Source organism: Triticum dicoccoides, chromosome 6B (assembly GCF_002162155.2).
Source record: "Triticum dicoccoides isolate Atlit2015 ecotype Zavitan chromosome 6B, WEW_v2.0, whole genome shotgun sequence".
NCBI classification, from domain to species: domain Eukaryota; kingdom Viridiplantae; phylum Streptophyta; class Magnoliopsida; order Poales; family Poaceae; genus Triticum; species Triticum dicoccoides.
In genome coordinates, this window is record NC_041391.1 from 567,400,918 (window position 1) to 567,412,591 (window position 11,674).

The 11,674-nt window shown below is 45.8% G+C and overlaps 1 long non-coding RNA gene across 1 annotated transcript; it reads left to right on the plus strand.

The window, feature by feature from the left end:
* Positions 1–7,425: 7,425 nt before the first annotated feature.
* LOC119324813 lies at positions 7,426–10,555 on the plus strand. The gene is made up of 5 exons (XR_005157199.1): positions 7,426–7,523; positions 7,672–8,003; positions 8,941–9,632; positions 9,750–10,206; positions 10,294–10,555. It is a non-coding gene; the product is annotated as an uncharacterized LOC119324813 (long non-coding RNA).
* Positions 10,556–11,674: the final 1,119 nt, after the last annotated feature.

The following is an 11,674-nucleotide window of genomic DNA, read 5'->3' on the forward strand; positions in this document are numbered from 1 at the left end:
CAGGAATCACCCTGGCCAACGTCCAACAAAAACTCTGAGACGGGGAGGCCACAACCTTGAATAGCATGGGATCAAATTTCTATACGCGCGCTCTAAGGGGTGCCCCCCTCTCGGTCCCAACCGGAAACACCCATGCCCCCTGACCGGATGACGGGCTTTAATCTAGGGCCATGGAACCCTCATCCCGGCCTCTCCACTTGGTGTGTACCAGGAAAACGGTTTGCAACTTACTATGCCATATTCCTTTCGGAAAACATGTGACAGTATAGGATGGAATGAATGGGAATATGAATTTGTGTCATGATGACACGGAAGTCAAATAATCTGGCATAAGACTTGCATGTCACAACACTGCCATCTTACCCATCCTCATATCAACACATGGCTTTGCAAATATGTATCCAACAACATAATGCTTTCCGAAACTTACTTTCCGATTATGTGCATGAGATATATCATGCAAAGTGATGTTCATAAATATGCCATGACTATACTAAAATGCAAACATGCAACAACACTCATCATATCAAGAGTTCAAACATGCTTGCCTGGTTCGGAGTAGTCAGAGTCTAACTGTGCGAAGTTTGCAGCTCCGTCACCTCCTCCGGTATCTACGGTATAAGAAAAATACGTACGCAACGTAAATACCGTGAGTGTACATAAAAGTGTTCCAATTTTTTTTCAAATAAATATGATAAAAAACTAGACAAAAATCTAAAGAGAACAGAAAAAGAATCACTCAAAAATTCCCTTCTGTTAAAAAGTTATAAGTGTTTTAACCCAAGGACTCATCTGTAATGAAACAGAAAACTTCCAGGGGGTTCTGCGGAAAAGTACAGATAACGTTTCGTTTAAAAGAAACGGCTGTGAGACTGACAGGCGGGCTCCACCTGTCGGGTTTGAAAGATCAAACAGAGAAACAGAGCGCGACGGCGCCCGAGAGGTGCGGTGGTCACCGGCGGCGATCCACGGCGAGGCAAGGTGATTGGGGTTTACCTCCGTGATCAGTGCACCGTTCCGCGTCTGTGGGTGGTGGTGGTGCTCGCCGGCGAGCACTGTGTCGACGGCGGCCCTAGCTCCGGCGGACGGCGGTTCGGGCAGTCGTGGATCTCGCCGGAGGGAGCTGCGGGGATCAAATAGGAGTGGGGGTTAGTCTCCTAGTTGCTCGAGAGGGTTGCTGACAAAGTTAGAGCGCCGGAGACGGCCTCACCGGAGCAAATCGAGGTGGAGGCCGAGGCGGAACGGGGTGGCCGGAGTTGGGGAAGAAGGGTCCCTCGGGGCTCTCCCAGTGGCTGGGCGGGGTCTAGTGGGGTAGAGGAGGTGTGCCGCGGGCGAGAGCAGGCTCGGGGTGCTATATATAGCCGCCCCGAGGCGGTTGCCGAGAACGGGGTTCTCCGGCGAGGTGATTACGGCGGCGCTATGGTTGTACGGAAGGTTTCAGAGGCTGAACGTCGTCGTGGGTGCTCCATGGTTCCGTTTTGGAGCTAACCGCGTCGGGATTTGGGGGTTTAGGGGGAGCTCGACGGAACGGGGCGGCGCGGGCCCGTCGGCGGCAGGGAGCGCGCTCTGCGCGTGCCACGCCACGGTGACGGTGCTGCATGCGTGCGCTGGCAAGGAGGTGGCCACGCGGAGCCACCAGGACGCTTGGGCGGCACCGAACGGTGTTGAGCCGCCGTTCTGCTTCCTGTCGGCCGCTACGGTGCTACGGCCGCCGCAAGACACGCCGGCGCAGGCGGGCCAGGGCGCCACCGACGCCAGGAAGGCGCCAAGCGCGCGTGTGAGGCTCCGGACAAGTAAGCCTGGCCGTGAGCTACGTGCCAAGCGCACTGTGAGCTCGTGACTGAAGTCACTGACGAAGATCGACACTGAATGCCTGAATTTAACTGAATATGACTAGAACAGTGCTTGCAAGGTGTTCGACAGAATGATCCAGGCACGTAGGGATTTTTCCTTGAGCTGATTTTTGGTGGAGGGGCCTCTCATTGCACCTAGAGGCTGCCTGAATATTTGTGGAATTTTTGGAGAGGTGTAGATATGAATTTCACCAAATTTGGCAAATCTGGTCCAAACTTGCAGTGAGTGCAATTTGAAATATTTGAACAGGAGAAGAGTGGATCAAGATGGTTCTGGGTTATGGGTTCAAAGGACTATCCAGGGGTGTTGAGTTGAGGTCAAAAATCAAAAGCATTTGGGCACTTGCTTTGCAATCCACCTAGGCTCAAAAGAAAAGATAGAATTATTTTGGGAGGAGAAATAATTGGAATAAAATCCAAAAACGGATTTTATTAGTTTGGACAGCATTTTAGGGTTGTACCAAAGTGGGAGGAAAGGTTTTGGGAAAATTTCACCATAGGAAGCATGGTGAAATCTTTGAAGGGGATGCAAAACCAAATAAAAGCCCAAAACTTAAAAGGGTTTTTATTTTAAAAGAAACCAAATCCAAGAAAAGGATTTTTGAGAGGGCAAACTTAGAAGATGGTTTTTACGAAGGGTTTAAATGACCTTCTTTCAAACCAAGCAAGGGTTCTTTCTGAAAACAAAATCACAAAATTTTTGGAGTGTCACACTTTGATAATTTGATATGTGGGTGGACCGGTACTTGGGTACTGTCCTAACTTGGACAAGCATCCCTCTTATGATTAACCCCTATTGCAAGCATCGGCAACTACAAAAAGGAGTATTAAGGTAAACCTAACCACATCATTAAACATATGGGTCCATATCAACCCCTAACGAAGCAACGCATAAACTAGGGTTTAAGCTTCTGTCACTCTAGCAACCCATCATCTACTTATTACTTCCCTATGCCTTCCTCTAGGCCCAAATAATGGTGAAGTGTCATGTTGTCGACGTTCACATAACACCACTAGCGGAAAGACAACATACATCTCATCAAAATATCAAACGAATACCGAATTCACATGACTACTAATAACAAGACTTCACCCATGTCCTCAGGAACAAACGTAACTACTCACAAAGCATATTCATGTTCATAATCAGAGGGGTAATAATATGCATAAAGGATCTGAACATATGATCTTCCACCAAGTAAACCAAATAGCATCAACTACAAGGAGTAATCAACACTACTAGCAACCCACAGGTACCAATTTGTGGTTTTGATACAAGATTGGATACAAGAGATGAACTAGGGTTTTGAGAGGAGATGGTGCTGGTAAAGATGTTGATGGAGATTGACCCCCTCCCGATGAGAGGATCGTTGGTGATGACGTTGGTTATGATTTCCCCCTCCTGTAGGGAAGTGTCCCCGGCAGAACAGCTCCGCCAGAGCCCTAGATTGATTCTGCCAAGGTTCTGCCTCGTGGTAGCGGAGTTTCGTCCCGTAAGCTTGCCCACGAATTTTTCCAGGACAAAACCCTTCATATAGCAGAAGATGGACGCCGGAAGCCCACCAGGTGGCCCAGGAGATAGGGGGTCGCGCCCTAGGGCGGGGGCGCGCCCCCTATCTCCTGGACAGGGTGTGGGCCCCCTGGCCTATTTCTTTTGCTCATAATTTCTTATTAAATCCAAATAGTTGTTTCGTGGAGTATCAGGACTTTTGGAGTTGTGCAGAATAGGTTTCCAACGTTTGCTCCGTTTCCAGTCAGAATTCCAGCTGCCGGCATCCTCCCTCTTCATGGTAAACCTTGTAAAATGAGAGAGAATAGCCATAAGTATTGAGATATAATGTGTAATAACATCCCATAATGCAATAAATATTGATATAAAAGCATGATGCAAAATGGACGTATCAGCTGCCCGGAGCCACGTCTAAGATTGTGTCTGGGTCTTCGGTAGGAAGCTCCATGGGGGAAAGAAGTCCGGCGGGGCTTATGTTCCCGTCTTTGGACAATGAGACCTGCCCCAGTACTAAGGCCGAGGTGGGTGTTTGTGTTGACCCCTGGACAAGATCTGGCAGGGGATCCGAAGAGTCCTCTTGGATGGGACACAGAGTAGCGGCCAAGGCCGCAAACCCATCGAAGACTAGGCCTCCTCGGATGTCACCAACATAGTTCAGGTTTCCAAATCTGATTTGGTGGCCGGGGGCGTAACTGTTGACCTGCTCGAGGCGGCCGATCGAGTTAGCCCGAAGCACAAAGCCACCAAACACAAAAACCTATCCAGGAAGAAAAATCTCCCTGGACGAAGTGTCATCATTGACGAAGAGGTGAGCCATTGATCCGTCTGTCGACGATACAGTGGAGATCTCAATGAAAGCACCAATGTCGGTGTCAAAACCGGCAGATCTCGGGTAGGGGGCCCCAAGCTGTGCGTCTGAGGATCAATAGTAACAGTGGAGAAGGGACATAGTGTTTACCCAGGTTCGGGCCCTCTTAATGGAGGTAAAACCCTACTCCTGTTTGATTATATTCGAGGGTATAGGGGTTACAAGAGTTGATCTACCACGAGATCGATTCGGCTAACCCTATATAGCTAGCCTAGCAATGTTATGATCCTGCCTCCGATCTAACCCTCCAGTTTATATAGACAAGGTGGGGCTTAGGGTTTGTACAAAGTCGGTTTTACAGAAAGGAACAATATATCCGGACACCTATACTTGCCATCCACACATGTGAGAGTCCCCACCAGACATGAGAGATAATCTTCTGTCTTGTATCTTGACGGCCCATCGGTCCGGCCCACATTAGTAGACTGGACGCCCGAGGACCCCCTAATCCAGGACTCCCACACTCACGCTCACGTATTGCGTGAAAGTTCAAAAAGTTTGAGAATACTAATGTATGAAACAATTGCTTGGCTAAAACCGGGGTTGTGCATGATTTAAATATTTTGTATGATGAAGATAGAGCATATCCAGACTATATGATTTTGTAGGGATAGCTTTCTTTGGCCATGTTATTTGAGAAGACATGATTGCTTTGTTAGTATGCTTGAAGTATCATTGTTTTCATGTCAATATTAAACTTTTGTTTTGAATCTTATGGATCTAAATATTCTTGCCACAATAGAGAAGATTACATTGATAAATATGTTGGGTAGCATTCCACATCAAAAATTCTGTTTTTATCATTTACCTACTCGAGGACGAGCAAGAATTAAGCTTGGAGATGCTTGATACATCTCCAACGTATCTATAATTTTTTATTGTTCCATGCTATTATATTATCCATCTTGGATGTTTTATATGCATTTATATGCTATTTTATATGATTTTTGGGACTAACATATTAACCTAGAGCCCAGTGCCAGTTTCTGTTTTTCCTTGTTTTTGAGTTTTACAGAAAAGGAATACCAAATGGAGTCCAATTGACCTGCCAATTTACGGAGATTTTTTATGGACTAGAAGAAGCCCCCGAAGCAAAAGAGTTGGACCAGAAGAGTCCTGAGCCAACCTCGAGGGTGGAGGGTGTGCCCCCCTACCTCGTGGCTGACTCGGAGACCCCCCTGACGTGAAACCGACGCAAAAAATTCCTATAAATACAAAAACCCCCGAAAAGAAACCTAGATCGGGAGTTCCGCCGCTGCAAGCCTCTATAGCCACCAAAAACCAATCGGGACCCTGTTCCAGCACCCTGCCGAAGGGGGGATCCATCGCCGGTGGCCATTTTCATCATCCCGGCGCTCTCCATGACGAGGAGGGAGTAGTTCGCCCTCCGGGCTGAGGGTATGTACTAGTAGCTATGTGTTTGATCTCTCTCTCTCTCTCTCTCGTGTTCTTAATTTGGCACGATCTTGATGTACCGCGAGCTTTGCTATTATAGTTGGGTCTTATGATGTTTCTCCCCCTCTACCTTCTTGTAATGGATTGAGTTTTCCCTTTGAAGTTATCTTATCAGATTGAGTCTTTAAGGATTTGAGAACACTTGATGTATGTCTTGCATGTGCTTATCTATGGTGACAACGGGATATTCACGTGATCCACTTGATGTATGTTTTGGCAATCAACTTGCGGGTTCAGTGACCTTGTGAACTTATGCATAGGGGTTGGCACACGTTTTTGCCTTGACTCTCCGGTAGAAAGTTTGGGGCACTCTTTGAAGTTCTTTGTGTTGGTTGAATACATGAATCTGAGATTGTGTGATGCATATCGTATAATCATACCCGCGGATACTTGTGGTGACATTGGAGTATCTAGGTGACATTAGGGTTTTGGTTGATTTGCGTCTTAAAGTGTTATTTTACTACAAACTCTAGGGCTGTTTGTGACACTTATAGGAATAGCCCAATGGATTGCTCGGAAAGAATAACTTTGAGGTGGTTTCGTACCCTACAATAATCTCTTCGTTTGTTATCTGCTATTAGTGACTTTGGAGTGACTCTTTGTTGCACGTTGCGGGATTGTTATATGATCCAATTATGTTATTATTGTTGAGAGACCTTGCACTAGTGAAAGTATGAACCCTAGGCCTTGTTCGAAGCATTGCAATACTGTTTTCACTCACTTTTGTTACCTGATACCTTGCTGTTTTTATATTTTCAGATTACAAAAACCTATATCTACCATCCATATTGCACTTGTATCACCATCTCTTCGCCGAACTAGTGCACATATACAATTTACCATTGTATTGGGTGTGTTGGGGACACAAGAGACTCTTTGTTATTTGGTTGCAGGGTTGTTTGAGAGAGGCCATCTTCATCTTATGCCTCCCACGGATTGATAAACCTTAGGTCATCCACTTGATGGAAATTTGCTACTGTCCTACAAACCTCTGCACTTGGAGGTCCAACAACGTGTACAAGAAGAAGGTTGCATAGTAGACATCAGCCGGCAGCCCTCCTCCCACCGCCCCCTCCCCTCCTCTCTCCTCCCTCCTCCCTCCTCCTCCCCCCTCCTCTCACCGCCCGCCTCCTCCCCCTCCTCCTCTCTCCTCCCTCCCCCTACTCCCTCCTGCCACCCCTCCTCCGTCCATCTCTCCTAAGCCCTAAACTATTTTGTACTGTTCTTGTATAATGTGGTTTTTTTACTGTTTTTAGTAAGTGTTCAATAGAAATAGTTTATTTATAGTAAGTGCTTAATAGAACTAGTTTATTTATAGTAAGTGCTTAATAGAACTAGTTTATTTATAGTAAGTGCTTAATAGACTAGTGAATATGTTTTTTGAACATAAAAAAGTTTTAGTAATATCATTTTTTCGGTATAGAAAATTTTCAATTATAGAAATCTATTGGAGAGAAGGGCGTTTTGGCGGACGAGCTGCATGGAGGCCGCTATCTATGGCGGTCGTCCTGGCGTTGCGATGCATGATGGCTGCTATTTTTACTATATACGAGATCTATTTAATGCATATACAGAGTTGTACGTGGGCCTGCGACTTCGGCTCCGCTGCGTATGCACAAGCTGTACTGCCTGGGCGGCTTTGAAGTTGGCCCACTTCGTGGCCTGAGGCAGGTGGTTGGTTGAAAAAATAAATGTATATGCTACCCTGTTCAGCCACAACGACGATGGTGTGTGGTCGTGTGTGCCTGTGTGGGCACTCAACTAGGATACAACCCAGGTGAGCGGCGCTTATCGCCATGGACACCATGGAGTTCTTCTTCGAGGAGTCTGGAGCTGGGTAATGTTCTCGAAAAATTCCTATCTCGTGCCCAAGTTTCTGTTGCTGAGTGTGGTTTTTTGAACTGGAATTCGAATTGGACTGTAATTTCCCCCCGACTTGTTCTTACAAGAAGCAGATCTGGCTGTTCTCTTGATTGCCTTTGCAGGCTCGCGCCGCGCTTGGACGGCGGAGACGTCCTAAGAGATTTAGTTGCCGGCGTGCGTCTGCCTAAGGGCCGCACAAGTGGAAGTGCTGATACGGATGAGGTCTTGATTCTCTGCCGATGGGTTGAGCTGGAGGCCTGATGGATTACGAAGGGGGCGAAGATACGGGTGAAACATTACTCACTGGGAGGGGGGGTGCGGCTCGTTTGATCTTGGCGGCGAAGGTGTGGGCGATTCCTGTGAGATAGGCGATGCAGATGTTGCCTCTGGCACCGAGGGCAGACGAAGAGGGCGTGGGGGTGTCCAACACAAATCAGTCTTGTTAGACCAGGAGGTGATTTTACTGTTCCCCAACTTTTAGCCTCTTCGCTGTTGTTAACAATTTTGTCCTGAACTAGAATATATGCCTATCAGTTTTCCTAATGGATTTTTTGCAATGATGTTTGTCTGTTCGCTTGTCTTACTAGTCGGTGTGCGAAACTGAAATTACTGAAGTATATGAGAATTGGGAAATCTGAAAGAAAGGACTGTAATGTAGCAGCAATAGAGCGTTCATATAAAGATGCAGGATATGTATGTTGATTTCAAGCCATGGCTAGAGTCCCCAGTTCACAGAAAATGAGTGATTTTGCACACTGAAAAATGAAAAAGGTTTGTGTTGTCCGTTGTTTTTTTGTTCATTAAAAGTGAAAATTTTCTAAATCAGTTGATGATAATTGTATAGCAATGTAGCTATGTTTGGTAATTATTCATGTTTTTTAATGTATAGCACACAATGGTTTGGGACACCATATCCATCCCCTGTTTCGTCTATGGGCATCGAGCCTATGGTCGCCACTTTATTGGCTGTCCTTCGGTCAACTTAATTTCTGATTGGTTTGTGTGCCGTTCTTCATAGGGTCAGAGTTGGGAAGGCAGCGGATGTGACAACGCCCATCCCTTCAAGGATGACTGCCCTTGAAGCTTCTGTCCGTGCATTTGTCGATAAATTTTTTGGAAATGTTGTCAATCCCTCGATTGGGACTAGTTTTGATTCTGTCGAAGAGGGCTATGAGTTTTACAATCTATATTCATGGGGGGTTGGTTTTGGTGTCTGCAATGCAAAAAGCCGTTTGAATGTACACCGGAAAAAATGCATGCAAGAGATAGTGCGTGCCTGTGCGGTGAATCACTAAGCAGAACATCATTTCTCTTATATTTTGATGCTTTTGTCACATTTGTTTACTAACAATTTTCGACATGTGTTTTGTCTGCATGCTTGTTTTCTGCAGGGTAAGCCATTGCAGGCCAACAGTTGGTCAACAAGGTGTGGCTGCAATGCCATGATACGACTGCTGAGGTCGGGTGATGGTGGATGGTATGTATGTGAGCACAGGTTAGAGCACAACCATGCTTTATCTGTTTAATTGTGGAGAGAAATTGCACTCGAAGTCGCACCAACACATAGATACCTATACAAGAGACCTTGTTAAGCAGTTGAGAGAGAATAATATCAGCATTAGCAAGGTTTATAGTGTTGTAGGGAGTTTCTTTTGCATGATTAAGGAGGTGCCATTCACGAAATGATCCTTAAAAACACTATGTGGAAAACTTAACCGGGAACAGTCGCTAAATGATGCAACAAAAACCATAGATGTATTCAACGAGATGCGGGCGGAGGACCCAGAATTTAAATACAGTGTCCAGGTGGACACCGAGGGCATAATTAAGACATTGATGTGGGCGACTGGTAAAGGCATTGATCAGTTCAAGTGTTTCGGTGATGTTGTGGCGTTTGATACAACCTAGAAGACAAACCTGTACGACATGCCATTTGGCCTATTTGTTGGCGTTAACAATCATTTCCAGAGTGTCATTTACGAAGGCGTGTTGATGAGTGATGAGAAAGTGGACACTTTCAAGTGGATATTCACAGAGTTCTTTCAAATGCTAGCAGCGCCACGGCCTAAAACTATCTTAACTGGTAACAGCCATGTAAACAGAAAAGAATTATACATTGATTTCTATCAATATGCCATGATCCGTCTTATACGTATAAAATTCTAATGCTTTTGCTTGATTTTCTATATTGTTGAGATAGACCAAGCTCGTTCGATGGAAATTGCAATAGTCGACGTGATGCCGCGGACTGCACATCGCTGGTGCAAATGGCACGTACTGAAGAAGGCAAAGGAGAGCCTTGGAGCACTGCTTGCAAAAGGGAGTGAATTCAAGCCACAATTTAGCAAACTGGTCCACCACGTAGTTAGTATTGATGAATTCGAGAATGGGTGGGCGTGCATGATGGAAAAATATGGGCTCCAGAAAAATACATTCCTGGCCTAGCTTTATGAGGTGAGGGGGAAGTGGGTGAAGCCATACTTCATGGGTGTGTTCTGTCCAAAGATGACAAGCACACAGCGAAGCGAGAGTGCGACCACCTTCTGAAAGGATATGTGCCACCAGGGTGCCCCATGCACTTGTTCATCAGGCAATATGAGAAGATGCAATTTGACCGCGATTCAGAAGAAAGTTACCAGGAGAGAAGGACAAAAGTAGTAAGATTGAATTGATCCTGTTACAAAAAAACAAACAATGTTTAGAGAAAACTAAACTTCTTTTTTTTATGTGATCGTCATTTGCAGGGTGGGGTTTTCCTGAAGCAAAATATCCCAATTGAGGTACATGCATTGCAGGTGTACACCAGGACAATGTTTGAGAAATTTGTTGAAGTGTTGTATGAATGTGGATCTTATGACCTAGTAGAAGTCAAGCCACGCTTGGAGTACATTACTAGGCACATCAAATTTTAGTCAGTGGAAAAATGGTGCGAGAATGAGTTTGTGATCTCCGTGAGCGAGACAACCGATGAGTTCAAGTGCGAGTGTGGGATGTTTGAGCACTACACTACTAGGAAAAGGGCTATAGATGGAATTGACACTAATGGCGCACCATACATGTGGTGCGCCATTAGTATATACTAATGGCGCACCACCATCTGATGCGCCATTAGTGTTGAAACTACTAATGGCGCACCCTGCCCACGGTGCGCCATTAGTACCAATTTTTTTTTTGAACTAGTGCGCCTGTCCAAACATACTAATGGCGCATCCGCTGGTGGTGCGCCATTACTAGTTGTAACTAGTAATGGCGCACCAGCCAGAAGGTGCGCCACTAATGTTATTTTTTTTATTATTGTTTTATTCCTTTTTTTGCAAAAGTACTAATGGCGCACCACCAGGGGGTGCACCATTAGTAACCTGGATTACTAATGGCGCATTTGTTGCTGGTGCGCCATTAGTAAGTGGGCAGCAACAAGATATTTTGGACAGCCTCTCCTCCCACACTCACTTTCTCCCCACTTCATTCTCTCCACCGCCTCCTCCTTGTCTCGGGTGCCTCCTCTTTTTCACCTCATTTCCATCATAGATTCATTCAAATTAAGTGGTTAAGTTACCTTGTTTTGCTAGGTAAGTAAGGGGGGAAGCTATATTTATGTTGTTCTCCCTACAACAATGTGCACATGCACTTTTTATGGCCTAGCTAGATCTATGTATGTTCGTGGTGTTGCATATGTTTGTGGTGTTGCATATGTGTTTGTGTTTGGAGGTGTACCGGTATTTGAAATGCGATAGTTGCCAATATTTTGCCGGAATATTGATTCATTTCCGTTTCGGCGAGAATTTTGGCATTAAGCATTCTTTTTGGTCCTATTTTTAGGGAAAGTCATGCCAAATTTTTTCTTGGTTCTAAAATATCGTTTTGCTCTACCCCGCAGGCGACCATGGTCCGCACAATGACCAAAGGCATCGTGAATAGGTTTTTGAGGTCCGCGAAGGCCGAGATGCTTCAAAAGAACGGGACGGAGATAAGATGTCCGTGTCGAAGATGCAAGCTGAATAGCCTTATTGCGGACCCGGATTCCGGGCAGGTGCGGGACCACCTGCTCTTGCGTGGTTTTATGGATGGCTATCGGTGGCAAGGTGATGAAGATGACTACGAAGTCGTCCATGGGGGCCGGGCAAG